Source organism: Scyliorhinus canicula, chromosome 17, assembly GCF_902713615.1.
Source record: "Scyliorhinus canicula chromosome 17, sScyCan1.1, whole genome shotgun sequence".
Classification (NCBI taxonomy): Eukaryota; Metazoa; Chordata; class Chondrichthyes; order Carcharhiniformes; family Scyliorhinidae; genus Scyliorhinus; species Scyliorhinus canicula.
The window spans coordinates 28,604,075-28,630,061 of NC_052162.1; positions in this window are offsets into that span (position 1 = coordinate 28,604,075).

Below are 25,987 nucleotides of genomic sequence, written 5' to 3' on the forward strand. Positions count from 1 at the left end.
TGACTTATAAAGATTTCCATTGGTACGACTATGTGGGCATGAATTACGACTGCGCTGTAAACGTTTGCAGTGTAAAATAGTGCTGTTTATACCGTACATTGCCACTTAAAGCATGTGTAGCTGGCAGGTCTGATTTATGCTGTTAGCTCTGTTGTCAATCAAAGTGCCGTTCCAAGCATGTGTGCTTTTGAGCACGCGCAAAGTTCTGATGTCCAAATGCTGTTTAAATTTTAATGATGACCATAAAAGACAGATGGGTGTTTGTCAAAGAGATGTAAAAGTTGAAAAGGAGCTTTGTTAGATGCTTGCAGTAGCATTGTGCCAACACAAGGCTCAGAAGGTTTCACTCCATTGTTTGAATCTAGACTAAAATGCACTGAAAGTGGATGGTCACGTTCCAGAATTCAACTTAACTTTACACTTCACTTCCAACTTTATATGGCAGATTTTAGATCCCTGTAAATCATTTGGGGTATGAGTAGACTAAAAGACTACCTCCTAATTCAAGTGCCAAGGTGAACATAATCCTCAAAGACATCTGTACAAAGACCATTTGATTAAATCTGAAAGCCTGTCTTTTTTCAAAGCCATCATAACAATAATCATTTTATATTCATGCATGACACAGAATCAATCCTCTAACTTCAGATCCACTGAAGGATTACTCAGAAATTTAAAGAAATTAAACGTATTTTAATCATTTTCTTTGCTTGTAGATATTTACCGCTATAATATCTGCAAATTTAAATGTTGCAGATCGCATTGTGCAGAACTCCTTTAATTCTTCTTGCTCAATTTAGCGTTACAGCATTTTTATAGTAAGAAGTCTTACAACACCAGGTTCAAGTCCAACAGGTTTGTTTCAAACACGAGCTTTCGGAGCACTGCTCCTTCCTCTGGTGAAATGAATTATTTGAGTTATTTTGAATATCTCAAGCTAATAGTTTCCAAAACATGAGTCCATTGGCTAGTATACCGCTCAGCTACATTGATCTCTTTGACGGCACTCTGTGCGTGATTCTCCAGAAAACCCTGTAAGTGCGAAAGCGAGCGGGAATTGCTGCGAGCTTCCCGGCACTCAGCCCATCGAGGGCAACAGCGCTTTTCAACATTAATTGGTCCACTTAACAAGGCCCCAGGGCTTCTCACCTCCAATGAAGGCTCGTCAGCCAATTTGCCGGCCCCTCACTAACGTTGAGCAGCACTCAAGCAGCCAATCCCAGCCAGCTCACAATAATGGTGCCCAGGAGACCAAAACCAAGATGCAGGGATGCAAATCTGGGGAGGCTGCTAGGCGCTATGGAGGCCAGGAGGGATGTCCTGTTCCCCTGAGGGATCTGGAGGGTCAGCCACAAGGCAGCCAGTGCTGCCTCCGAAAAGGTGCCGGTGGCTGAGAGCGCCGGGAGTGTGACCAGGAGGACTGGCCTCCAGTGCAGGAAAAAGGTCAACGACCTACACCGAGCAGCACAAGTGAGCAGATACCGACGCACACCACCCCCATCCCGAGACCTTTCCGCCCTAACATCAGCATCCATCCCCCCAACTCTCCATGTGACCCCAAACCTCCCTGGCCTCCCCCGCCCCCGCCCTCCCACCACTGTGAACCATGTGTGTGGCTACCAAAGCCCTCTTTGTGTCTCCTCAGGAAAAGTTCTCCCACAACCGGCTGGAGAGGGCCCAGACTGGCGGAGACGTGCCGGACATATGAATCCTCACCTCCTTCGAGGAGAGGGGCCTTGAGGTGACTGGTGCAGCTTAGGATAAGGCGGTCACCAATGCGGGGGCTGGCGGACGCTGCAGAGGTAAGGAACCACTGGGCTCCAGCCAAAGGACCTGTCACACGTGACTTGTTATCGTCTTGCTGACCGACCCATCTCTCCCACTGACCACATGTCCATTCTCCCGCAGGTCCTCCAGCCGACGGCGCTGGCCCATCCCGGGTGGACCCCTCTCCAGCCTCCCAGGAGAACACCTCGGAGGAGGGCTCCGAGGATGCCACCACAATAGTCGTGTCACAGCTGTCGTCGCCACCCTCCACCTGCGCAGATCCACACAGCTCAGTGGGAAATGTTAGTGGTCAGGCTTTTGGTGAGCACCACACAGCTGATGATGCACATCAGGTGGAGGCAGGAAACACCAGGCGAGACAGCAGTCAGAGGTCTGCTGGATCCCAGGACCCAGGGGAGGGGGTGCAAGGGGGCAGCACTTTTGGGAGAGTGGGGAATTGTAAAGCACAAGAGACACCCTTGAGCACAACTAGTATGACGCCTCTGTCACTTTCTTCCACAATGCGGGCCGACTTCCGAACCCTTGGCCCATCTCTCCATGCGTACCCCCTCCCGTGGCTCACCATGTTTAGGTGAGAGACCAGGCCACATCCGAAGTGAAGTGGGTGAGTATGAGGGCCTCCTTGGCCCTGCGGATTGTCAGACCCTCGCTGCTGCTGACTGTCCTGCAGCCCTAGCTGGTCCTCAGGTTCCTCCCTGGCCTCCTCCTCTAGCCTCTTCTGGTCCAGCACCACCTCATCATCCTCATCCTCCTTCTCCTCCTCCTCCTCCTCGGAGGTGGCCACATGTTCCTCATAGCCAATCTCCAGCCTGATGCCCCGCTGCTGTGCGAGGTTGTGGGGGAAACAGCAGACCACCACAAAGCAGGCGTCCCTCCGGGGGATGTACTGCAGTGCACCATGGGAGCGGTTGAGGCATCGGACCGCATCCTGAGGAGTCAGATATATCGCTCAATCACAACCCAGGTGGCTACCTTGACCTTGTTGTACTTAGTCTCCTTTGCAGTCTCCGGCCTCCATACTGGCGTCATTAGCCAGGTCTTCAGTGAGGACTCCTTAATCTCTTTGCCGCAGAAGGCTGTAGAGGCCAATTCACTGAGTGTCTTTAAGACAGAGATAAATAGATTCTTGATTAATAAGGGGATCAGGGGTTATGGGGAGAAGACAGGAGAATGGGAATGAGAAAACATCAGCCATGATTGAATGGCGGAATAGACTCGATGGGCTGAGTGGCCTAATTCTGCTCCTATGTCTTATAGTCTAAATCCCAAGAGCCAGCCGCCAATCCTGCAGTGGTCCTTGAAGACGGCAGATAACCAACTGCCCCTGGATGTAGCTGTCGTGGACAGTCCCCAGGAAGAAGCCACACACTTGCATTATCTTCATCTGGTGGTCGCACACAAACTGTATGTTGAGGGAGTGGAACCCCTTTCTGTTAACACAGGGCACCCCCAGATGGCCCAGGGAGCGCCATTATTTTTTCCAATGAGGGGGCAATTTAGCGTGGCCAATCTACCTAACCTGCACATCTTTGGGTTGGGGGGGTGAGATTCACGGAGGCACGGGGACAATGTGCATACTCCACACAGACAGTAACCCGGGGCTGGGGTCGGACCCGGGGCCGGGGTCGAACCCGAGTCCTCAGCACTGTAGGCAGCAGTGCTAACCACTGCACCACCGTGTCTCCTGAACGCAGAGCAATATGTGTGGCATCTATTGCCCCCGGACAAGGGGCATTCTGGCAATTGCAGAGAAATCTGTTGCCCAGGCATCATGAAAAATGAAAATCGCTTATTGTCACAAGTCCAGCCTTTGATCTTCCCTCACCAACTTCCTTGCACAGCCCTCCTTCCACTTTGTCCCCTAGTGTTTGACCTTTCCCCCACCCCACTCCTTGAAAATCGCTTATTGTCACGAGTAGGCTTCAATGAAGTTACTGTGAAAAGCCCCTAGTCGCTACATTCCGGTGCCTGTTCGGGGAGGCTGGTACAGGAATTAAACCGTGCTGCTGGCCTGCCCTGGTCTGCTTTAAAAGCCAGCAATTTAGCCCAGTGTGCTAAACCAGCCCCTAGCTATGCTGGCTTTGGTCCGTGTCAAAGATGATTTTCCGCCCGGGCATACAGGGTATCGATGACCTGTCGGATGCACCTGTGGGTTGTGGCCTGGGAGATGCCACATAGGTCCCCACTACAGCCCTGGAATGACCCTGAGGCGTAAAGGTTAAGGGCTGTGGTAACCTTGACAGTCACTAGGAGTGAGTCTCCTCCTCCTCCATGTGGTGCCATGTGGTGTCATGAGGACATGACATAGGTGCTGCACCATCTTTTTGTCGCCTCGAGCATCTACTGACGCTGCTGCTGCCGCCCTCTTCGGTGCCTGGGCCTGGCCGCCCGGATTACCGGCAGCAACACTAGGGCAAGTTCTGAGTTCAAAACCCTGCGTTCAGTATCTGTAAGTGTTGGGAGAGGGCTTTCGACTGACAAACAGTGGTTGCTCAAACCCCAAGACCTTCCGTTCCCCATTGTCCCCCCCCCCCACCCCTGCCCCCAGACACACCCGGCCCAGACCCTGCACCCTGGGCACCCACTCAAAACATCACCTGGACCAGGCGCTGGTCCCATCCCCCTGGCACTGACTCACCCTCCAGCCATGGACTTGGTCACAGGAGCTGTATCCCATCCCCTGGGTGTATGGATGTTGGCTGTTGCGAGTGTGGTGTTGCCTCCCACAGTGTTCAGGCATCCGCACACCCACGGGAATTCACTTGAGTTGTGTAAAGTGCTCGATTGCCAATTCCCTATTAGCAATAGCCTCAGGCGCTTGGCCTGAGGCCTTGGCAGTCAGTGAGGGTTATGGGTCTTCTGTTGGGCAGACAGGCAGGGACAAGGGTCAGGGACCCTTGGGCAGCAGGGTAGCATGGTGGTTAGCATAAATGCTTCACAGCTCCAGGGTCCCAGGTTCGATTCCCGGCTGGGTCACTGTCTGTGTGGAGTCTGCACGTCCTCCCCCTGTGTGCGTGGGTTTCCTCCGGGTGCTCCGGTTTCCTCCCACAGTCCAAAGATGTGCGGGTTAGGTGGATTGGCCATGCTAAATTGCCCGTAGTGTCCTAATAAAAGTAAGGTTAAGGGGGGGGGGGTTGTTGGGTTACAGGTATAGGGTGGATACGTGGGTTTGATCATGGCTCGGCACAACATTGAGGGCCGAAGGGCCTGTTCTGTGCTGTACTGTTCTATGTTCTATGGACAGGGCCCCCGGAACGGGTACACACCGGTTGCACCCCCAGCACATCCCCCCTCCCATAGCGCCCCACTCCTGCAGAGGGTCCCCCACCCCCAACCGAGGGTTCCCCCACCGCCCCGCCAAGCACTGGGGTGGCAAGCCTGTGAGCAAAGATGGCTACTAACCTCCTGGGCTCCCTGCAGAAGCCCTTCCACCAAGTGCACTTTTTTCAAAAGGAGTATTAATCGGCACCAGTGTGACCACTTGCTGGGGAGGCTGCTGAATGATGCGAGGCTGTTGTATAAGACATGGCTCCTGTTAATTGTATGGAAATGGGGCTTAAGTGGTGATAATCGGTTTCTTGCCACACTCCGGCGAGATCCGAATTTTGCTTATGGGAGCGAGCCGGTTGCATCGTAAACTGATTGGCACTTGGCGTGGTTCTCGTTTTCCCCTTCTTCCGCTCTTCACCAGCCTCAGTTTGCTTGAGCAAGAGCGCAACGAGGCCGGAGCATCGCGCCCAATGTTTTGGATCACATTGCATGTATTTTGCTCTCATTCTCACAGTCTGTTTTTCCTTAATGAATATTTTTATTGAATGTTTTCCATTTTCCATTTGACCTGAAGACACAACAAATCTCCCAAATCTAGAACAGTACAGAGTGATCCATTATTCCACATACACAGGGAAGATCAGTAAGTACTCACACAAATGGTTCAGATTGTCAACCATTGCAATCGTTGAAGTCGGCATTTCCTTTTGTATGGATAATGAAAGGAGACCAGAAAGAGTGGGAGATCTCAGGATAACAGGATCAAGCCATGAGCACACGGCACTATGGTGCACGCCCTCCACCACAGGACAACAAAGACAGAGTTACACAATATATGGGATCCCTTATGGGGTGAAATACAACCAGTCGGGACCTAACACAGCATCTCAAGCTCCAAGCAATGAAAGGATAATCCAGAAAAAAGGGAACAACAGGATACTGCCATCAATACAAGACGTGTCTTGGCAGTGTACACTCTCGTGTACAGGAGCCAATAATCCAAGGTTCTTACACCATGCCAAGACTTGCAACACAAAAGACCTCACTCCTTTCCAGCCAAATCAGAGGCAACCTTCGTATCCCGCCATCACCGGAAAACTTAACCCATTTTCCACCAAGGAAACCCCACCGACAAGGTGAAGAAGAATTGTCAAGACGGTCATCAACAGGCTATCTCAGGAAAAGATACAACTCTCCTCCTACCGACATGAAAATTACGTTATAGAATTATTTATAAAAAATCAGCACCTCAGCCTACCAAAATAAAGAAAGAAATGAAAAAATGAAATGAAAATCGCTTATTGCCACGAGTAGGCTTCAATGAAGTTACTGTGAAAAGCCCCAAGTCGTCACATTCCGGCACCTGTTCGGGGAGGCTGGTATGGGAATTGAACCGTGCTGCTGGCCTGCCTTGGTCTGTTTTAAAAGCCAGCGATTTAGCCCAGTGTGCTGAACCAGCCCCTAAAGGGAAACTCCAGAAAGGAAACTCCAGAGAGAGAGTAAGACCAGGATTGGCCAATAAATACCAGACATGGGGCTGGATTCTCTGCTGTCGAGATTCTCCATTGCACCGGCAGTCTGAGGGTTTCCAGAATCCCGCCCAAGTTCTTGCAATGTACACAGAAAGGATACCTGGAACCAAACAGCATAACCTCATCAGAAACAGGGAACCCAAGCCTCAAGAAGGAGAACACTCTGGATGTCCCTATATAAAAATCATTTGGAGGAGGGTAAACTTACTGTTCTATCCAGCCTGACCTCCAACCGAAGAAAGACTAACATTACTGAATCCAAGCACGAAGACTCACACTCAGGCACCACAGCCAACAGAATACCCAGGGGAACAAAATCTCAAGGAGAGTAATCCAGAAACCCTCAAAAGGTGACATCTCGAGGGAGGGTGTCTCACTCCCCCGCCCAATATACCCTCCATCTGACCCGGATAAGCACAGTTTCCCCTGCCCTTACCTACACAATTGAGCTAAATTAGGATCAACAGCACACTAAACTAGGGGGCCGTCAAACCAGAGGTGCTCACATCACTCTTTTACATTGAACAAAACAAACTACCCCTATCTTTAGGTACCCCACAGGTGCCACTTAAGCCCCATCAACAAGGTTATACCCATTTCCCCTCATCACAGAAACCTCAACAATAGGCGATGTTCCCACCATACATTCCATGAGCCAAGTAATCAAGTAACCACTGTCACTGCCCCGCACCCAAGTATCTAAAGAAGACCAACCCAAGTACGGCTAGACATCCAAGGATAAACCAACCATGCCCGACCATGCACCAGTACATATTTCCCCTAATCTAAAAACACCCAGAAGTGCAAGCAACAGAAAAAAAAGAACTCAGTCCTTTCCGAATAAACTAAGGCTCCTCGTTCCATCATCAGAGGAATGCGGTGGATGAATACCGTTTAAAAAAAAAGCGACAACCCTGATTTTTGCAGAATAACAGGCGACAGACGCCTTTGTGCTCATATGTCATATATCCTTGTCAGGATAAAGGGTAATAACACCAAGTCAGGAGAAAAATCGCAAGGGAACAAAGCGCAGGATTATTAATAATAATAATCACTTATTGTCACAAGCAGGCTTCAATGAAGTTGCTGTGAAAAGCCCCTAGTCGGCACATTCCGGCGCCTGTTCGGGAGGCCAGTATGGGAATTGAACTTGCGCCGCTGGCCTTGTTCTGCATTACAAGCCAGCTGTTTAGCCCACTGTGCTAAACCAGCCCAATAATGATGAACTGCAGGATAATATAGCCATCCATGAAACTTGGAAAGGCCAAAGTTATGAGAGGATTGTCGAGCAATATCCAGAATCCGTCCAGTGTTTCATCAAAACTCCTGCATCTCCACCATGTCCTTGTCTCAATGCTCCCGTAAAGAAGACATCTAGGCCCCAGAGGCTGGCGAAGTCCTGTCATATCTGGTCACCTCTGACCCTTCTCAATGAACACAAAGGACAAGACAATGTAAGATCACTGGTCGGCGTCTCCGACTGACCCCAGGCCTTGAACAGATACCGTATGGTCTATTCAACTGCAAATACCCAGCCTTCAAATCGAGATTGTGGAAGCATGGCAGCAAGTTCTCAAATTCGGTCAGAAATTCACCCCAGTTTCCCTCGGGAGAGCGGGAACATGGATAATCTCTATCCAGCCCTCATGACCCAGGATATTCGACATGCCAGGCTGGAGGATTTCAAAGGATTGAGGGTTAATTCACCCTGCACCCCCCTCCCCCTCCACATAATCCATTCTCTTTCGGATATCCCACAGTTCATTAATGGGAGCACAAATAACGTGCGCGGGGGAACTGAGATCGTCATCCACAACTTTACTCACAATGACAGCCACCATCTTGGCATTTGCAATTGCATTGCCGAAGTGTAGGCCTGCTCACTAGCGAGACCACCACTGCAAACTGGGCTCCACCCTGGCTGTCTCCAACCAACTCAATCAAACAAGAATTTTTTTGGCTTAACTCAGCCTCCCCATCACCAACGTTCAGTCAGGGTCTTCGAGGAGTGAAGCACAGACTATACACATCAGGATCAAATGCTAATGGGCCGTGCATCAGGATTAATAAAAGGATTAAAAACTGAGTAGCTCCAGAGTGTGTGAAAACGCAGCTGCTCCCGCGCTTACATCACATGACCCCGCCCTCTCAGTGTTTCTATTTTGTTTGATATAGCTTTAGGAAAAAAATCTTTGAAGCAGGAAACCTTTGCCAAGAAGATTCAGCTGCAAGATTACTTTATGATGATATAGTTACTGGATATTGCAATTAGTAAGAATGCTGCTCATTTCGAGCAGATTTCTGGGAAGCTGATGGGCACAGAGGATGCATTTTTAGGTGATTGCAGGATCCATCAGTTAAATATCTTCGAGCAGAGAGGAAAACAGTATGACAGGTGTACATGCTTCAGCTGTACTTCATGTGGAGAGCCAAGCAACAGAATTACTGTAGACTTATGTCCTCTTGTGGTTAAACTTAGTAATTGCTGTGCCAATAATCTTAAAGTCTATCACAAAACTTCAAATATGTCTAACTGCATTGCTTGCTATTGTATTCTTGAGGAAGCAATATTTTAAGGTACACCAGACAAATATTTTATATCATTTTCTGGCATTCCTGTGCTCTAATCCAGAAAATCAGCATGTGAACGATAGTGCAGTTATTTACAAAGTGAACCATTACAATAATAATAATCTTTATTGTCACAAGTAGGCCTACATTAACACTGCAATTACGTTACTGTGAAAAGTTCCTAGTCGCTGATGTGTTGGGCTGGCTGGGTCGATGTGGACTGCACTTGATGCAGTGTAGCGAGAGACAGACTTCCAACACTTGAGATGCAACACAATTTTATTTAACATCTAAACTATAATACATGTTCAACTGTGGGATGACACTATGCTGATTTGAATGGTGACTTGACACTGGCCTGACCAGACTTATTAGTTACCACATGGTGTTTGCACTGGCTATGCTCACGAGCTCTGACTGTCTCAGAGGCTTGGTCACGAGAGAGCGGGAAAACTGGTGCCCTCTGGCTTTATAGTGGTCGTGTCCTGTCTGGTGATTGGCTGCTCTGTTCTGTGTGCTTACTGGTCATCCTGTGTGTCACTCACTGCCTGTCTGCACTCCATTATGTACATAGATGTATATTATGAGAGTCGCCACACTCCGGCGCCTGTTCGGGTATACTGAGGGAGAATTCAGAATGTCCAATTCACCGAAGCATGTCTTTCGGTACTTGTGGGAGAAAACCGGAGCACTCGGAGGAAACCCACACAGACACAAGGAGAACGTGCAGACTCCGCACAGACAGTGACCCAAGATGCGAATCAAACCTAGGACCCTGGCGTTGTGAAGCAACAGTGCTAACCACTGTAACTTAACAACACCAGTTTCAATAATTGTATCTTTTATATATGCTCAAGTGCAGCATGACTTTATTGAACTTTATTTCCAGGATGTTGGTGCCGCTGGCTAGGCCAGCATTTATTTCCCTTCCCTAAGTGCCACCGCTAAGGTGGTGGTGAGCTGCTGCCTTGAACCACTGCCGTCCATGAGGTGTAGGTACACCCACAATGCTGTTAGGGAAGGTGTACCAGGATTACAGCACGTTACCTGTGTACCATTAAACACAATTAACAGTTTGCGGTAAAATGTAATTAAGTACATTTCAAATTATTGACCCTTGTGATCATTTAGGAGCAGCTTAGCAATGTGAGAAAACAGTCTGCAACAACTGACTGTTCTACAGTCTTAGGTCATTCAGGCCATTCAATGTCGCGCTGACTCTTTGAAAGAACTGTAACCGCACTTCTCCTAATCTTTTTCCATTGTCCAGCAAGTGATCCTTGCCACGTATATATTCAACTTTCTTTCGAAAGTTACACTTGTATCTGCTTCCACCACCCCATTCAGGCAGTGGATCCGAGATCATAGTCACTTACTGCTGAAAAGAAATTCCCCAAATCTTTCCTCTGCCAATTATCTTCAATCTGTTGTTATGATCTTTGTTGCGGCTAGCAACTTTCTTTAAAGGAAAAGAAGTCCAAAATCCCCAATTAGTTACTGAAGGGTTAAGCCGCAATGTTCCGCAGTTTAAAACACAGGAATATTTTTGTTATACAGGAGTCAAAGCAAACAATTAATATGACCTTAGGTCATTACCTATACTGTTAAAAACCCAGAATCAACGTGAGTCAAACATGAATTAACAGGTATATTGCGGTCGATCATGAATTGTAAATTGTACACTAAATGACTAAGATAGGTGTTACTAATTGGATTGGCAGTTCACAGCAAATATTTCATCAATCCCGCTCACAAAGTCCTTAAAAGCTCTTGTCTGCCACATGAAGAACTTCAGCTCCTCGTCTTCTCGGGTTTAACTTGATCCTCAGCTGACAGTACTGCACAACCAGCCTGAGCTCCACTTGCCACCTTTAGCAAAAATGGTACACGTCTGCAGAACGTCCTCCACTCTATCCATGGCAGTCTGGATGGCAATGATCCTTGGGTTAGGATGGTCAAGAAGAGTAGACAGTAATGCAGGAAGAGAGAAACTTACCCAGTGATCTCCATACAAATATCTTTTGAAAGCAGATTAAAGGTAAATAAAATGGTGGTTACTCATGCTGGAGTATGACTCCGAAAACATCAACACCTTGACTTCCTCGAAATTTCTGATTTGATTTTGATTTGATTTGATTTATTATTGTCACATGTATTAGTATACAATGAAAAATATTGTTTGGCATTCTTCACAGGTCCGCCCATACAATGGATGTCAGCAATTTAATTGGAACATTGACCAGCACATGGAAGTCTAACATTGCTTTTTATGAAGTTGACAATGTCAAACTTTATAGCAGGATCACTTGGTATATAGCGGATTTTGAGATTTTTTAGTTTGCTCAGACTAGGGCACTGAGTCCCATTGTCACCCCACCATCCCACAGCCATGCCATAGTCATTCCAGAGTTACAACAGTGAATTGGTTCTCTGCTCCTCTGATGTTACCAATTTCATTCTTGAGCTTGTCATTATTGAGGTGCTCAGAAGTGGTTCTAGATTACTTGCGTGCTTCCTGGTGTGGACCATCGTTGCACCTTCCCTGCTGGCCCAGCTGAGACCTGCTATGTCATAGACATGCACTGTTGCATCCTTCATTTCTTGCTGCTGTGTATGTTCCTCACATCTGAGCTGATACGAAATTTACAGGAGATCCATTCACCGCCACCCCATCACAATTATTATAAAGAATGAAAGTTGACCAAGATATAACATAATTTCAGAAATAAATGTATATTCAACTCAAGTCTAATTGAATTGTGATGAAATAACTCTCCAATGAGTTTGTATATATAAAAGGCATTTGATGCAGTACCATAAAACAGACTTGTGAGAAAAGTTATAGCTCATCGAATAAAAGGGACAGTAGCCACATGGATAGAAAATTGGTTGAATAGTAGGAAGCAGAGAGTAATGGTCAATGAATATTTTTCAGGCTGGAGGAAGGTTTTTTTGTGGTGTTGCCCAGGGGTCAGTAATGGGGCCCTTGCTTTTCCTAATGCATTAATGGTCTCGATCTTGGGCAGCACAGCGGCGCAGTGGTTAGCACTGCTGCCTCACGGCGCCGAAGTCCCAGGTTTGATCCCGGCTCCGGGTCACTGTCCGTGTGGAGTTTGCACATTCTCCCCGTGTTTGCGTGGGTTTCGCCCAAAGATGTGCAGGGTAGGTGGATTGGTTACGCTAAATTGCCCCTTAATTGGAAAAAATGAATTGGGCACTCTAAATTTATAAGGGGAAAGAAAATGATCTTGATTTTGGTGTGCAAGAGGCAATTTCAAAGTTTGTGGATGACACAAAGTTTGGAAGTATTGTAAACTGTGAAGAGGGCAGGTGTAGAATTTCAAAAGGACACAGACAGGTTGTGGGGTGAACAGATAGATGGCAGATGAAGTTCAATGCAGAGAAGTGTGAGATTGTGCATTTTGGTAGGAAGAACTTGAAGAGACAATATGAAATAAGGGGTAAAGTTCTCAAAAGGTGCAGGAGCAGAGTGCATATGTGCACTGATTATTGACAGTGGAAGGACAGGTGGAAACAGCAGATAAAGTATTTTGGGCTGGATGCTCTGTTTCTGCGACTGTGTTGACGCCAATGGAGAATCCGTGGACATTTACAACAGTACAATTGGCGCCGCACCTGCACAGATTCTGCTACCGGTGAGGGTCTAGCACCAGTGCCACATGGAATACCATCGGATCCCATGAAAAATGGTGTGGGATTCGCCTGGTCCGCAGGGCAGACAAGCTGCAGCCGCATATAAACATACACTCCCCACACACACACACAATCGAAGCCGAAAAGGTGGGACAGGTTGTGCTGGAGAGCCCATAGAGCTGATGGGTCGGCTGGGGTCAGAGGACTCCCGGGGGGGGGGGGGGGGGGGGGGGGGGGGGGGGGGGGGGGGGGGGGGGGGTGCCCCGGGGGTTCACCTATACGACCCAGGGCACCAGGTTTAAAGCAGGCTGTCAACGGCATGCGCAGCTGCATGGCTGGCTTGCCAGCTGCGGTAATGGTGTTGCGTACCCGTCCACCCCAACTCCACAGCCCACCTCCTGGCTCCCCCCCCCCCCCCCCCCCCCCACTACTCCCCCTAGACCTGGCAGAAGCCCCCCAGCCAGCGGCACGACTGCCAGCAAAGTATGACGGTGTTGGACACTGTCTGTACGCCCTCTCTCTCTCTAAGCAGCCACCATGCCAGGTTCACAATTTCTGAGAGCTCTCCGTTAGCAACTCAGCCCATCGAAGGCGGAGAATCACGGGTGAGCCCACTAACAATATGCAAACAGTGTTTAAAGTTTGCACGCTGTGCATTGTATTGGCGCCGTTTTCAAGGTGACCGAGCATCACGATTTGGCATCAAACAGGCTCCTGCGGCGATTTTGGCGTCGCAAGCTATTCTCCGCCCAATCGCACGCCCTGATTTTGATGGCGGCTAACGGAGAATCCCGCCCATAGTATTTTGGGCTTTGTTAATACGAGTAAGGAGGTAAAGGTGAACTTATACAAGAAACTAGTTAGACCTCAGGTGGACTGTTACGTACAGTTCTGGGCGCCACACTATAAGAAGGATGTGAACACAATGGAGAGAGTGCAGGAGAGGTTCACAAGAATGACTCCAGGGATGAGAAGCTTCAGTTATGAGGATAGATTGGATAGGCTCAGACCATACCCCTTGGGGAATCACAGAATCACAGAATGATACAGTGTTTGCACCAACGAATGACAAACACCTGACCTGTCTACCTAATCCCATTTGCCAGCTAATTGGCTCATACATAGCCTTGAATTTTATGACGTGCCAAGTACACATCCAGGTACTTTTTTAAAGGATGTGAGGCAACCCGCTTCGACCACCCTCCCAGACAGTGCATTCCATACCATCACTGCCCTCTGGGTAAAAATGTGTTACCTCAAATTCCCCCTAAACCTCCTGCCCCTCACCTTGATCTGTGTTCCCTCATGACTGACTCTTGAACTAAGGGGAACAGCTGCTCCCTAGACACCTTTCACGCCTTTTGTTCTCTCTGGGGACTGCCATTAGTACTCTTTCCCCTTGGTTTCTGTGGCTATTAGCACTCTGTTTCTCTGGGTTTCTAGGGCAATGACTCATCTTTCATTCTCACTCCACAGTATAAATATTTCCCACTTTCTCCCTCAGCCCCTCTGGTCCAGCGAAAACAATCCAAGCCTATCCGACCTCTCTTCATGACTTATACGCAACATCCTGGTGAATCACCATTGCATCCGCTCCATTGCAATCTCATTCTTCCTATAATGTGGCGACCAGAATTAGATACAGTACTCCAGCTGTGGCCTCACCAAAGTTCGACACAGCTCTTTCCTGACCTCCCGGCTTTTGTATTCCTATACCTCGATTGATAAAGGCAGGTTTGCCATGTGCCTTTTTCACCACCCTATTAACCTACCCTCCCAGCTTCAGAGATCTATGGACAAACACGCTAAGGTCCCTGTGTTGCTCGGAACTTGCCAGTGTCATGCCATTCATTGAATATTTCCTTGTCAAATTACTCTTTCCAAAGTTTATCACCTCACACTTTTAAGAGTTAAATTCCATCCGCCACTTTTTCGCCCATTTGACCATCCCGTCTTCCTGTCACCCAAGACACTTAACCTCACTGTAAACCACCCGGCCAATATTTGTGTCATCTGCAAACTTACTCATCCTATGCCCCACATGTAGTTTATATAAATGATGAATAATAGGGGACCCAGCACAGGTCCCTGGGGTACGCTATTGGACAAAGGCTTCCAGTCACTAAGGCAGCTATCTGCATCACCCTCTGTCTCCTACAACTAATCCAATTTTGAATCCACCTTATAAAGTTACCCTGTATCCCATGTGTATTTGCCTTCTTTATAAGTCTTCCATGTGGGACCTTACTAAAGGCTTTGCTGAAATACATGTAAACTACATCAATTACATTACCCTCATCTACACATCTGGTTTCATGCTCATAAAACTCAATCAAATTTGTTAGGCATGACCTCCCTCTGATCAAGCCTTACTGACTATTCCTGATCAAACCTTGCCTCTCCAAGTGGAGATACATTCTGCCCTTCATAATTTTCCCCAGTAGTCTCCCTACCACTGACTAGAGACTCACTGATCTGTAGTACCCTGGCTTATCTCTACAAACTTCCTTAAATAGTGGGATCACATTAGCTGTTCTCTAGTCCTCCCCGGTTGCCAGAGAGGAATTAAAAATTTGGGTCAGAGTCCCTGCAATCTCCTCCCTCGGCTCCAACAGCATCCTGGGACACAATTCATCCGGACTTGGAGATTTGTCTACTTTTAAGTCTGTCAACACCTCCAAGACCTTGTCACATGCTCTGTCAATTTTATCAAGAAGCTCACAGTCACTCTCCCAGAGTTCCATCTCCACCTCCTCATTCTCTTGGGTGATGACAGATGTGAAGTGTTTGTTCAACACCCTACCAATATCCTCTGGCTCCTCCCACAGATTTCCCCCTAATGGGCTCAACTCTTTCCCTGCTTATCCTCTTCCCATTGAAGTGTTTACAGAATATCTTGGGATTTTCCCGACTTTTACCAGCCAGAGCCTTCTCATATCCCCTCTTTGAGAGAAGGCTGCGAGGAGAATTGAGAAAGATGTTCAAAATCATGAGGAGGCTGAACAGAATTGAGAGAGAGAAACTGTTCTCGTTGCAACAGGATCAAAAATGAGAAGACACAGGGCGGAATTCTCGGCAAGGCCCGACGCTGTCGTGAAACCCGGAGAGGTTCACAACGGCGTCGGAAGCCTCTCCCGGCCCCCTATTCTCCCCTCCATGGGGGGATAGGAGGGCCATACCGGGAAACTCGGCCGCCAGGCCTTGTCCCTGGCTTCAAGGCCCGGCGCGCCAAGAATGATGGCGTGGTGGTGCCTAATGACCTCAGCCGCGCATGCGCGGGTTGGACAGCTCAAACCCGTGCATGCGCAGTTGCTGTCTTTCCCCTCAGCCGCCCCGCAAGACGTGGCAGCTTGATCTTGCGGGGCGGCGGAGGGGAAAGAGTGCGTCCCCTTGAGACGCCGGCCCGACGATCGGTGGGCACCGATCACGGGCCCGTCCCCTCCTGAGCACGGTCGTGGTGCTCGATCCCCGATCCGCCCCCCACAGGCCCCACACTTACCAGGTGTGGTTGCCGCCGTCATGAACAGGTCGGGAACAGCAGGCCGCTCGGCCCATGCGGGCCTGAGAATCACGGGCCGCCGTGAAAAACGGCGGCCCGCGTTTCTCCGAGTGGCGTGTCGCAAAACCGGACACTCCATTTTGGGGGGGTGGGAAAATAGCGGGAGGTGCGGGAGCGGACCTCCCGCTATTCTCCCACACATCGTGGTTGCAGAGAATCGCGGCCACAGATTGGCAAAAGAAGCAAATGCCATGCGAGAAAAAAACTTCTTCACACAACGAGCATTTGGGGTCTGGAATGCGCTACCTGGAAGTGCGATGGAGGCAAGCTCAATCGAGGCATTCAAGAGAGCATTAGACGATTACTTGAAGAACAACAATGAGCAGGGATTGGGGGAAAAGTCATAATGCTCATTTGGAGAGCCAGTACAGGGACGATGGGTCAAGTGGCCTCCTTCTGCACTAGCAATTCTGTAATTTAGTTACTGGTATTTAATTCGGAGGAAGGAATGGTTAACTGTGAAGGCAATACTTTACAGAAAGCAATTACCAGGGAATTAGCACACACCCTAAAACAATTGGGGCCTGGGTTTACATCAGCCAAGATTACTTGTATAAACAAGTCTATTGTTTGAAAATGTTTGGATTCCATGTGAAGTGAAACAAGGCATGAAAGATTGCAAAGACATAAGTAGCTAAAACTTTATCCAAATTTTCAAACTCTGCTATACCTGACCTGGAGACCCTGATTCAGGAGGCAAAAAGGGGTAAGTGTTCCACTCCCAGTACTGCTACCCTTCAGTTTGGTGAACACAAAATGAGGCAAAATAGTAACACGTCCTGGTGCTTTATTCCTTTATAAATTTCCAATCAATCCCATGTATTGGACAGGTTTATACTGGGTATCTCAATGCAGTTTCAATATTTTCCACTTGGTGTCACAGTCGTGCCGGATTGGCTCTATTTGCCTCTACGTAACTGCATCTCAGTCATTGTGCCTTGCATTAGGATTCTGGGTGGAACTACTGAAGTGAATTTTATGCTGTTTATTCCATTTCTACAGATATGATAACCTCATCATTAATTTATCACAAAATTACACCCTCTCTCTCCCTCGCCCACTCTTCTGCCATGCTCTATCATTCCCAGCCAGATCAGTACAGTGAAAATATACTGAACACCCGCTGAAAAATCTAACTTGTCCTTTCTCTTTCAAATGCTACTGGAGCTATTTTCATCATTGTTTTATTATGATCCCAGACCAGGGGCGAAATTCTCCGACCCCACGCAGGGTCGGAGAATCACCCGGGGCTGCCGAAAATCCCGCCCCTGCCGTGGCAGAAATTCTCCTGGGAATTGGCGGGGGCGGGAATCGCACCACGTCGAGCGGCGAGCCCCCTGCGGCGATCCTCCGGCCCGCGATGGGCCGAAGTCCTGCCGCTGGGAGGCCTCTCCCGCCGCCGAGGTTTGAACCACCTCTGGTGTCGGCGGGATCGGCGGCGCGTGCGCGCCCCCGGGGTCCTGGGGAGGGCGCGGGGCGATCAGACCCCGGGGGGTGCCCCCACGGTGGCCAGGCCCGTGATTGGGGCCCACCGATCGGCGGGCTGGCCAGTGCCGTGGGGGCACTCTTTCTCTTCCACCACGGCCTCCACCATTGACCAGGTTGGGATTGTTCTCGCTGGAGTTCAGAAGAATGAGGGGGGATCTCATAGAGACTCACAAATTTCTAACAGGATTAGACAGGGTAGATGCAGAGAAGATGTTCCCAATGGTGGGTGTGTCCAGAACCAGGGATCACAGTCTGAGATTTCAGGGTAAACCATTTCAGACAGAAATGAGAACACATTTCTTCACCCAAAGAGTGGTGAGCCTGTGGAATTCATTACCACAGGAAGTAGTTGATGCTAAAAAATTGATTATTTTCAAGAGGAGGCTAGATATAGCACTTGGGGAGATTGGGATCAAAGGCTATGGGGAGAAAGGATCAGGCTACTGACTTGGATGATCAACCATGATTGTGGTGAATGGCGGAGCAGGCTCGAAGGGCCAAAAAGCCTCCTCCTGCTCCTATCTTCCATGTAATTTAGCGTGGCCAATCTACCTAACCTGCACATCCTTGGGTTACATTTAAAAAAAAAAAAATTTTTTTATTGGTATTATTTGAAAAATATATATCAACAGAACAATAATAACAATAATAATAATAAACAGCCCCTGGCACCCGTAACAACGCATATAACAAACCCATTAAACAACAAAATAAATTAACAATAAGCAAATTAACTTAAACACTATCCCCCAAACCCCCCCCCCCCCCCCCCCCCCCCCCACTTTCCCCCACCCCCCTCCCCCCCGGGTTGCTGCTGCTGCTGACCTAGTAACTTATCGTTGAGCCAGAAAGTCGAGGAAAGGCTGCCACCTCCTAAAGAACCCTTGTACCGACCCCCTCAGGGCGAATTTGACCCTCTCCAGCTGAATGAATCCCGCCATGTCATTAATCCAGGTCTCCACGCTCGGAGGTCTCGCATCTTTCCACTGCAGCAAGATCCTCCGCCGGGCTACTAGGGACGCAAAGGCCAAAACATCGGCCTCTTTCGCCTCCTGCACTCCCGGCTCCACCCCAACCCCAAATGTCGCGAGTCCCCAGCCTGGCTTGACCCTGGATCCCACCACCCTCGACACCGTCTTCGGCACCCACTTCCAGAACTCCTCCAGTGCCGGGCATGCCCAGAACATATGGGCATGGTTCGCTGGACTCCCCGAACACCTGACGCACCTATCTTCGCCCCCAAAGAACCTACACATCCTAGATCCGGACATGTGGGCCCGGTGCAGCACCTTGAACTGGATGAGACTAAGCCTCGCACATGAAGAGGAGGAGTTCACCCTCTCCAGGGCGTCCGCCCATGTCCCCTCCTCAATCTGCTCCCCCAGCTCCACCTCCCACTTAGCCTCCCCCACCTCCTGCATTACCTGGTAGATGTCAGACACCTTCCTATCCCTGACCCACACCCCCGAAAGCACCCTATCCCTTACTCCCCGCGGGGGCAGCAAAGGGAACCCCTCCACCTGTCGCCTAGCAAACGCCTTGACCTGAAGGTACCTGAACATATTCCCCGGGGGAGCTCAAACTTCTCCAAGTTCACCAAGGCTCGCGAACCTCCCGTCAATAAACAGGTCTCCCAACTTCCTAATGCCCGCCCTGTGCCACCCCTAGGAACCCGCCATCCATGTTCCCTGGGACAAACCGGTGGTTCCCCCGCAGCGGGGCCTCCACCGAGCCCCCCACTTCCCCCCGTGTCGCCTCCACTGCCCCCAAAGTTTGAGGGTAGCCGCCACCATCGGGCTCGTAGTGTACCTCGTTGGAGGGAGCGGCAGCAGCGTCGTTACCAGTGCCTTCAGGCTCGTGCCTCCACAGGACGCCATCTCCATCCGTTTCCATGCTGCCCCCTCCCTATCCATTACCCACTTACGTACCATCGAGACGTTAGCTGCCCAATAGTACCCAGAGAGGTTGGGCAGCGCCAGCCCCCCACTATCCCTGCCCCGCTCCAAAAAGACCCTCCTTACCCTCAGAGTCCTGTGCGCCCAAACAAATCCCAGAATGCTGCTGTTCACCCTCCTAAAAAAGGCCCTCGGAACGAAAATGGGGAGGCACTGAAACAAAAACAAAAACCTCGGGAGCACCGTAATTTTAACGGACTGTACTCTACCCGCCAACGACAACGGTAGCATGTCCCACCTTTTAAATTCCTCCTCCATCTGCTCCACCAACCTAGTAATTTGAGCTTGTGCAGAGTCCCCCAGCTCCTAGCCACCTGAACCCCCAGGTACCTAAAACTCCTCACTGCCCTCTTTAGCGGGAGCCTACCAATCCCCTCCTCCTGATCTCCCGGGTGTATGACAAACAGCTCACTCTTGCCCAGGTTCAATTTATATCCCGAGAAACTCCCGAACTCAGCAAGAATCTCCATCACCTCCGGCATTCCCCCCACCGGGTCTGCTACATACAACAGCAAGTCGTCCGCATACAGCGACACTCGGTGCTCCTCCCCACCTCGCACCAAACCCCTTGTTGCACGTTTTACTGTGGTTGTAAAACGCGTTTATTGGAGTGTATTAACACGCCTCCGAGTTCGACGTGTGCTTAACACTACTAGGCTCTGTTCTATGTAATTATTTAGCTCTGGAGTCGCCAGTTGCCGTCTAGGCAACGTCACAAGTATTCCAAGGTCAAGTTCAAAGTGATAAAGACGATACACCGATTAGTAAAGTTCAAACGATCAATATTTATTATACAGTTATAATAAATACTCATGCACACACTAAGAGACTAAGCTATAACTAAACTTAAGCAAACAGAATACTTATCTAACAGGAACAGGCAAGGTCAGAGAACGAGGCCTTCGTCCTGGTCTTGTACTGCAGCCTTCAGCAAGCGTTCTGGTACTTGGGAGTCTAGTGGGCTTGGATCGCGTAGCGAGCGTTGAACTTACGGTTTCGGCGGCTGGTGCTCAACGGCTGGAGTCAGGATGCAAGATGTCAGTCAGAGCCGGAGCACGAGTTTAACAGACCGGGCTCTGTGGGGAATTTGCTTTTATACCCCTCTCTAATGTCCTTGCCCCCTTCTAGGCGGGCTCTACCTTTCGGTACCGATTGGAACGTTTCCAAACGGCTACCTTCGAAATCCTCCAATGCGGGGGCTTCCCTCGATGTTGGGGGGTGGTTTCGATATTCGTTACTCTGGTGCCATCCTGTTTGCACAACCAATTAAGTGCTACATTGAGATGGAAATGTTGCCATTGTGTGTGCCTGGATCTGGGCTGCCTCATCAGAATGTTAAGCGCTTTGCCATTAACACCTTTGGCTTGGAGATCTGCACCTGGCCAGAAAACTGGTTTGCTGCTTGCAAAATGCTAATTAGTTGAGAGCAGGCTGTCTGTTCTCACTAAACAGGCTTTCCCTGCTGTCTTCCATTTTAGTTTGGCTCAGTGTCCATTTTGCGTGGCCAGCATGGCTACATTCCCTCCTTGTGATCCTCACAATCATACTATTGTGAAGGATCACCTATGTACTTTGCCTTCCTTGTGTTCTGACCTCTTGCCAGTTCCTGTTCTACTCTATCTTAAACTATGGGAAGAAGAAAAATTTTTTAACTAACATCTCTACTTGGCCCTATGTCAAAGGGACATGCATTACTACAACTGGGAACCTCTACCTATCACTATTAACCTTAACCTTAACTTAACATTTCATCACTCTAAAACCTTAATCATTCACACCACAACATCACACTTCCCAACTCGGCAGTCGAGTATGGAACAATATAATACATGGCTGAACTTTTTATTTACAGAGTGTTGTAATCAGTGAGGGGTTGAGGGGTTTGGTGGAATCCGAAGATGGGGGATTGAACTCTATAGATGGGTGAGGTGCTGGAACGAGAGGCTCTCCTCTTCCATTTCCTCAACCTGAGGGTCTGTACTAGTATGATGAGGATCGCGATCACCAACAGTGATTCGATTATATAGGACATGGAGTACCACGTCATGAATTTAGTGCACCAGGTCTGAACCTCGCTGATCAGAGCTGAGCACTGGGGGTTTGCTGTAATTGAAACATTTACGGTGGGGGTTGTGGGGGAAACGTGTCTTGTTTCCACACATATACATATGACATTAAACAGTAATAAGTGGGCTTCCATCATTTTGCTGTTCTTCTTCTTTCTCTTCCTTCTTCCTCCGGTATTGACAATCCTGGCTTCGACCTCTGTCTCGTCCTTTGAAACCTTTGGGATCAAGCACAGTATCTGTCAATACACAGTTTAAGACCTTTACTTGTTAGTGCATCTGTCTTTCAAAACCCAATTGACCCTTTAAAATGACTGGCTAAGTCACACCCTGTGACTCCCCTCATTTTTTTTTTCAAAAAGCGAATTTAAAGACCAGCATACACCTAACAATCCTTCCTTCTGCGAGCCGTCTCGCAGGCTTTGCTGATTTACCATCCGAATGTTCCCGGATGTAAATAGCATGTGGGATGGTGGCCGAAGGGCTACCTAACGTAAAATGAAAACAAACTTTGAAACAAACATCCGAATGAGTTGCGTATGGGCCGCGACGGGTACGAGTTGGGTGGGATCCCCGGGTAGGGCGTGCTGTGCCATACCCGAGCTTGGCTGACCAAGGGTTGGTTCTCAGACAGGGCGGGTCCTCAGTGCCGTTTGTCCACTGCCTGAGTAACCTGGAAAGAAACGGGTACGAATGTGTTTACCATGACTTGCAGCCTCTATTTCGCCGAATAGAGGGGCACCTAAAAAAACCAAGGGAGCCAAGATGCTCCAACTGAGGACATCACTGAAGTTCTCAGAGATATCTGCAGATAAACTATTTGGCGTGTGGCCGTACAACTTTGGAAAAGATCTCCAATGAAACCGAAGTTCTCAAAGGTATCTGCGGACAAGCTAACGTGTATGTGAGGTGGTCACAATCTTTTCAGCTGAAAAGAAGATGTCCATCCTCCAGCTGAACAATGTACAATCCTGAGACAGACAAACATAAAACGAAGACAAACATACGTGCAGGTTCCATCAGAAAGGACATCGTTTCCCTCAAACGATTCCTATTTTACATCACCTGGACACCTCACTTTGATTCTGCCTCTGTGAACAGGGTCACAAAGGGGTTGCCGTGTCGGGATTCAGACATTGCGTCGTCCTGCTCTCCCGGATCCCACACCCTTGTGTGGATCAGGCATGAAACTTTGGAATTGTGTGACCGGGGGTCACTCTCGTCATTGCGGACAAGTCTGTAGGAATTGTCCCTGTGCCATTGTGTAGTGTCGAGTGTGTTGTCGGGGTAGTCGGGGTCGGGTGGTGGTTCTGGGTTTTTAAGGTAAGTGACTTCCATGGGGTCACTGGAGTCGGGGTCGTAGTTGGTGCAGTGTGGGCTGTATGGCTGTGTGCTGTCGCTGTCTTCAGAGTCAGTGTCAGTCCTGCTGTCTCTGCTGTGGCAGCTTGTGGGCGTGTCGGGGCGTGGTCTGTAGTGGTCTGTGGGCGGAGTCGTGGGCGAGTCCGTGGATGAACTGGTCTGTGAGGGGGATGGTGGAAAAGTGTCTCTGGTGGGCGGGGTGAAGTGTTCTGCTGCATCCAGCAGGACATGGTGAGCATGGTTGGCCTGTGTTCCATATGCCTTTAACTGGTTTATATGGAACCACGCGGTCTTCCCATTAGGATATTTTATCCTGTAAACGGAGGGGCTAATTTTGTCCGAAATTGAGTAGGGACCGGAATATTTTGGAGCCAAAAAACTGCTGGGGTTATAAACAGATAACATTACCTGTTGCCCAACCTGGAATTCTGTGGTGTGTACGGTCTTATTGAAACAGGCAGTACGTTGCTGTCGGCGTTTCCCTAGCTGGACTGCGGCTGCGAGCTGTGCAGACCTCACAGTCTCAACTAGATCTTTAACTGCCTTTTCATGTGTGAGGGCCGTCACTTCGGGGCTTGTCATGTCCAGTCCTAAAAGGAATTCTGTACCTTTCATAGGGCGTCCGGTCATGAGTGTGTGTGGTGTGTATCCTGTCGATGTGGAGACAGTGTTCCTTATGAACATAAGTGCAAAGGGGAGCACTGAATCCCATGTGGAATTATTCTCTTGAACCATTTTCCTGAGGGTCGTTTTTAGGGTCCGATTCATGCGCTCCACAATCCCGCTGGACTGTGGATGATACGCAATATGAAAATTTTGCTTTATACCGAATATTGTCAGGACGTTCCTCATGACCCGTCCTGTAAAGTGAGATCCCTGGTCCGAATCGATACTTCGGGGTAAACCCCATCTCGTGAAGATGTGGTGGGTCAGGATCTTTGCAGCTGTCTTTGCTGTATTTGTTCGTGAGGGAAATGCCTCTACCCATTTGGTAAAGGTGTCGATGACCACCAGAACGTATTTATAGCCATTCCTACAAGGGGGCAATGGACCTATAAAATCGATCTGGAGGTTTGTCCAAGGGCCGTTAACTGGGCGAGTATGCCGAAGTTGTGCCTTCCTAGAATACCTCTCTGGGTTATTCTGAGCACAAATCAGGCAATTCTCAATGTAGTGTGTGACATCAGTCCTGAGATTAGGCCACCAACAGAGTTGCCTGAGGTGCCTCGTTGTTGCATCAATTCCCTGATGCCCGTGTCCGTCATGGAACAAGGCAATCATCTGATTCCTGTCCTGCTTCGGGACCACATAAAGTTGGTCCTTAATGATCACACCCTCATGTGTGGTCAGTGTGTGTTTAAAGTGCTCGTACGCAGGCACAAAGTTTCCCTTGAAAACCTCCCTGAGGTCTCCGTCCTGTTTCTGTGCTGCTACGAGATCTTTAACCTCTGTTTGTGAGACTTGTACTGCGCTCACAGGGGCGCTAGCTGGTGCGCTAGCTGGGGGGGTCCATAAGTGTCCTCTCCTGGAACCTGCCTTAGCCAATGCGTCGGCTTTAACATTCCCAGGGGGTGATGACCTATGGTGGCTGCAAACTTTTATAATGCCGAAGGTCCTGTCCTTCGCTTTGTCTAGGATGTGCTGGAGTAAGGGGGCTGATGGAAGGGGTTTTCCGTCTGCGGAGACAAAACCTCGTGTCCTCCACAGGGGCAGAAAATCTGTTAGGCTATTGCATACATATAAGCTGTCTGAATATATGTCTGCTGGGCTGGGGAAAGAATCGGGGTGGTCCACTATGTACGCTATGGCTGCTAGCTCTGCTGCCTGCGCGCCTAAGTGGCCAGGTAACTTAAGAGCTATCTCTTCGAGAGCGCGCCCCTGCGCGTCCTCTACATAGATGCCGCATCCTGTGATACGCTCACCATTTAAAACTGTGGAGGAACCGTCTACATAAATCCTCAAGGGTCCACACGTGTCTGTGGGCTGGGGGCTTTGTTTTGGGTTCCCTATCTTCCTGGGGGGTGTTTTGGCTAAAAAGGGTCCTGTGTTATGCAGGGGAGCTACAATTTCACAGTCATGGGGCTGTCCGGGGTATTGGAGGTTGTCTGCTAAGTATGTGTGTGTGCGTGTCCGTTTTACTGTAATGTCCCGTCCTTGTAAAAGTAGGGTCCACCTAGCTGCCCTAATCTGGCTAACTGAACCGTCCTTCAGTCGACCGTCTAGTAGTAGCTGTGTGGGTGTGTGTTCGGTTAGAATGGTGATGGGGTTTAGTCCGGTTATGTATGAAAAGTACTGTACTGCCCAGAAGACAGCAAGGAGGTGCCTCTCACAGGCTGAAAATCCTTGTTCTACCGGGTCTAACAGTCGGGAGGCATAAGCCACTGGTCTTAGCTGCTCGTGCCGTTCCTGAAGCAACACGGCCGAGAGGGTCAGATCTGTGCTAGCTACCTCGATTGCGTACGGGGAAAGTTGGTCGGGGACTAGCAGCGCGGGTGCTGCACTAAGGGCTCGTTTTAACTCTTCCACAGCGCCTGTATGCTGCGGAAGCCATTCCCAGGGGGCTCCTTTCTTAAGGAGGTCTGAAAGTGGGGCGGCTTTTGTCGCGAATCCGTCTATGTGGTTCCGACAATAGCCAACCAGTCCTAAAAACGACCGGAGGGCTGAAACATTCTGGGGAAGGGGCAATTTGACAATCGAATCAATTCTTTTGAATTCGATCTCGCGTTTGCCGTGCGTGATGACTGA